A 5,188-nucleotide genomic window follows, 5' to 3' on the forward strand; every position below is an offset into this window, starting at 1 on the left:
GCTTGTGTGTGGTGAGTGGTCTATCTAGAGTGGTTATATTTATAGCATAAAGAAAGTTAGCATGTATCATATAGGATGATGCAAATAGTTGTGGGTAAATGGATATTGCGTGAGGGATTCCCAATATTATGCATGGAAATGATTTTATTAAGTTGTCACGTCGATATATTATTTACGTGATTTTCGATTCTATCTACGTTCGATGATTGTACATGCGTAAGAAAAGTTAAATAGTAGTGCTACTCCATGCAATAATTAAAGTTTATATTATAACGTACAGCCATACGAAAGATCATAAATAGAATTATCTCTTTAAGGAAAATTGCGACCATAATGTCATTTGCTTGTCCGGCTTGAACTTTGCTTATCTGTAAATTAGGAAAGGTTTATTCATTAACATGGGTTTTCTTTGATGCTGGATGTGTTTTCATGTGACAAATGTCCTAAAAAATCAAGAGGTTTTGAATTTATATTCACGGATAAAACCCGCATGTTAATCCTATTACTCCATTTTGAATAAACTTAATTCACACTATGAAATCAAAGAGTAAAAACTAAAATCAGAGTAAAAAAAGTTATATGAAAGTCGCTATAATTAATATTTTTCTAATTAATTAATGTGTTTTCAATAAAATAATTCAAATCTATGATAATTCCAACACTTAAAACTAGTTTATAAATACTTTTATTGTGGGGTCAACCCATATCTTTTTCTTATCCTTTCTGGAGAATATCGGAACTATGGCCAATGGATCGTTGAGTGCCTTTTGCTGCAAGAGTTTCGTCCTTAATTGTGAATAAAAATGGTCAAGTGTGTGCAAATTAAGAAGATGAAAATTTTATGGAGTAACTTGGTGTTAACACATAGCCAAAGTGTGCACAGAAATATACAGGGACCTTGTTGTTATCAAAGCAGAGGCCAAAGTGTTCACGAAAATAAAGCTTAACCAAAACGTTTTTTTAACAGAAAAGAGAAAATATCCTTTTATTTTTTTATTCTATCTACATTCCTATCTATAAAAAATTATAATAAGCGTCTAGTTTTATTTTCTCAATAATATTTTAGGACACTTCTTACAATTTTAAATGGATAAGAACGTGGATAAGAAAAAAAGTAAAAGAATATTTAATTTTTCAATAGATAATTGGAAGAGTAAAAATACAATGAGAGAGATGTTATATTGTTCAAACGTTCACCTCTAGTGTAATTATAAAAAGCCAAAACCAAATATAAATTAAAGACAAAAACTAGCGACCAAGTCATCTAAAACCACACCCTTCAAACAAGAAAAAAGTGGAATGGTCTAAAAATTTGACCCGCAATAACTAAGATAGTAAGATGATTGGGCTAATTTCTTTTCAAACAAAGCAACAAGTAAGATGATTGGGCTAATTTCTTTTTGAAACAAAGGCTGATAAAGTTCTTCTAATCCATAACACATTGTTATAATGTATAACACATGAAAAAATAACATACTTAAAACAATGCCTCGTGAGATGCACGAATTTATGCATTTGTGAAAAAAAAATACTTATATATATATATATATATATATATATATATATATATATATATATATATATATATATATATATATATATATATATATATATATATATATATATATATATATATAATATGCCATTTAAGATATGCAATGCATTAGCATATTGAAATGCAATTTAGGTAGTTTATACTTATGTGTCGGGTTGTCCCGGTCTCTTTCATTCAAATTCTCCTTTATCGGTTTTGTATCGGTTGTAATTTTCATACAAAGAGCATAATTACTACTACGATACACCATGCGTACACTATAATAGAAAGAAAAATTTGTAGTGATCCGGATTATGATGACATTTGCGGAATTATAAAGATCAAGTGAATCACACAAACATGAAGAACACAAAAAGTAAATAAAATCATTTTAAGCTCCATTATATATATACACTAAAAGAGAAGTCCCCTTGTGAACAGTTCTCTGTTCTGATTGGTGGGTTTTTTTTTTTTTTTTTCCTTTTTGGTTTGGTGGGTTTTCTTAATGTTTCTTTTAGATTTTCTTTTACCCTGCTTTTTTGTTATTAGTTTCACAGTTTATGTCATACACGTGTTAATTTACTTTCCACCTTCTGCTGCTACATCCCATCCGTGTGTTGTCCACCGCCATTTACTTCCAATAAAACATCACATTTGTTCCCATCACAATCTCTCTCCCAGATTAATAGACTAACATCACCATCTTTGTTCTTCAAAGTTGAGACCGAAATCGCTCTCCCCACCACCGCCCTATACGTTGCTGCTCACCACCACCATATACAAACATGAGTGCAATCAATCATCTCCATCGACTCATGCTTCCCACCATTTTCATTTTGCTTTTCTTATCTCTTCTTTGTCTATCGCCTCCCATTAAACTTTAACTACACTTTGTTAGTTTAATCCTTCCACGCACCCATCAACCGCCTCAATGTCTCACCTCTCACCTCAGACGATCGGGACTTCTTTCGTTGTTCTGCATTCTTCCTGATTCTCTTAGGCTCCCTTTCACATCCTAATCTGTCGCTATGGGTTCTCCCAGGTACCTTCCACTCCCTTCCAATTTTTTCTATGTTCGTCGTCTATGGTTAATTTGAAGTCTCGATTGCAGTTGACTGTTTCTACCCTTGGTTGTTGGTGTTTTATTTTGTTTTTAGATTAATAAATCGTTAATACATATTTTTCCCATAAAACCAATGTAATTTAGATTTAGCAAAACATCATCAAATCAGAGTAAATCACGGAATACATAAAACTTGTGGTGTATGCTCTGCAATCATCCGAGCTCTTCCATTTGAAAACCGGAGTACCTGAAACATAAACTACAAACCGAAAGCACAAAGTTTAATGAGTTCCCCAAAATACCACATAACATACAACCAAATAATATCAAGCGACATACATATAGTTGTCGTGGGCTCCTCCCATGGTCTTTACCTGGAATGTCATGGGCTCCCCCATGGTCTGATATCCAAGTGCCATGGGCTCCCCCATGGTCTTTACCTCGAATGTCATGGGCTCGCCCATGGTCTTTCTGTTGGTTTAGTGTCTAAGTCCATAACTATTTTGGTATGTACTTGACCCGATGGTGCATGGGCCTTTTGGGTTGCCTTCACCAAAGCAACTTGATTGGAGAAATAAATAAAGAGAGAGGTTATTATGATTTATTAATATGTTATAAGAATAATATATTAAAGGAGAAATCATATTTGTTTAATTAATATTGGTCAATAATTAATTAAGAATTAATTTTGTGATCAAGTGTAATTAATTAAACTAGAGGGGCTGAATTGTAATTATGTGATAGTTACAAAATAAGGTAAGGATTATCTTATTAATAGGTTGGACGAATTTAAGGTGATAAGGCCTTAGAATTCGACTAGGATAAGGGTTTTCAAGGCTTATCTTATGGTTACTTGGTGGGCAAGCAACTAGATAAGGATAAGGACTAAAACCCTAATCTTTACACCTATATAAAGAACCCCAAGGCTCATGAATTCGTCTATGCCTTCCCAAGAGGTTCTAGAGACGAATTCTTATACCTCTCCTCTCTCCTTATACCTTCTCCATTTGCTCTTGGTGTTTGTAAGCCTTTAGAGGAGTGACACTTGTGACTCTAAGCCTTCCAAAGTCAATTCAAGGAGGAATTGGGATTGTTATTACTACATAACAATCAAGGTAATATCATAAAACTAATTATATGTTAATATCAATTTCCATATGCTAGAATTAGGATTTATAGTCTAGGATTCAAAGCATGTACAATAGAGAAATCTAGATCCAAGCATTAGGGTTTGTATGAGCACATAGGATGTCTTATGACCAAAACCCATCAGTGGTATCAGAGCCTAGATTGGTTTCGATTGTATTGATGCTTTGTATATTGAAAAAAATCGATTTTTGTGTTTCTGGGGGCTGAACTCGTCGAGTTTTTAGGAGAACTCGCCGAGTTCATGATGAACTCGACGAGTCCATGTCTGATTCGACGAGTCGGCTGGTCAGAGTGAGGGAAAACCGGGATTTCTTGCTGTTTTTGCTTAAGGATAGTTACCTTATCATATTAGATCAATATAAATCCGATTTTTTTGATATATATGACTATATTCTTGATCTAATTGAAGATATTTATCAATTAATAAAATATTTGTTTCCTTATGTGAAGATTAGATTTTGAGCTTAGATAGTTATGATAGAGTTGTTAGAAAATTTTCTTTTGAAATACATAGTTTTCAATGGATTTTGCATTATAAGGACAAATGTTTTCCGCTGCTTTTATAAATAAAATAAATTTTCGTTTGACTTATTTATTTGTTTATTTCCTTGTAATTAAATCATTATGAAAATTGGTGTTTGCATATTTCTACAACAAATGGATATGATTCTTATTTATGGTGTTTATGGAAAAGTCAAGAATTTACCAAATAGGGAGAGTTTCTCATCGCCCAAGTTTCAATTGGACAAAAATTTGGAATCATGCAACTTGGTTGCACGATGAATGAGAAATTTCATATTTGGAAATTAGACTAATTCATTGACAAAGTGTCAAGTGAAGGAACTGGAGATCGAATACACAAAGTTGCGTGTTGATCAAGTCCACCATAAGAGTAACAAAGATATTCGTCATGATTTACTAAAGGTTTAGTAAATATGATTATACTTACAAGATTAAGTGTAATTTTGAATTGATTAAAGGGTTTAGATCAATAGCAGAACGAATAAGAAGAATCAAGTAGGCAGAAAGATAAAAGTTTCTCCATTCTAAGAAGATGGGAGAGTACCTTTTATGCTTTATGATAGGTCTTAATGATTAAGAACCATATCTCAGTTGATCCTCTTAATGAGTCTTAGTACAATTGTATGTCTAAGAAGAGGAATCAAGAATTGAAGAAATGGTTAAATCAAGAAGTCTATCATACTTCGTTCCAAAACAAGTCTTAGAGTTAAGATTGTGACAATGAGTGACAAGTATTAAAAGGTTTATAACATTCATCAAATGTGGAAAGTTGTGATGTCTTGGATAAGACAAAGACCAACTAGGACCAATTTATGAAGTGTTTGATAAAAACTACACTAACTCTTGAATATTTGTTTGTCAAGAAATGTTTATTGACAAGAGAATCTTATATGACAAGGAGTAAGTGGGAGTCTTAATGG

This window comes from Lactuca sativa, chromosome 3 (genome assembly GCF_002870075.4).
Source record: "Lactuca sativa cultivar Salinas chromosome 3, Lsat_Salinas_v11, whole genome shotgun sequence".
In the NCBI taxonomy this organism is placed as follows: domain Eukaryota; kingdom Viridiplantae; phylum Streptophyta; class Magnoliopsida; order Asterales; family Asteraceae; genus Lactuca; species Lactuca sativa.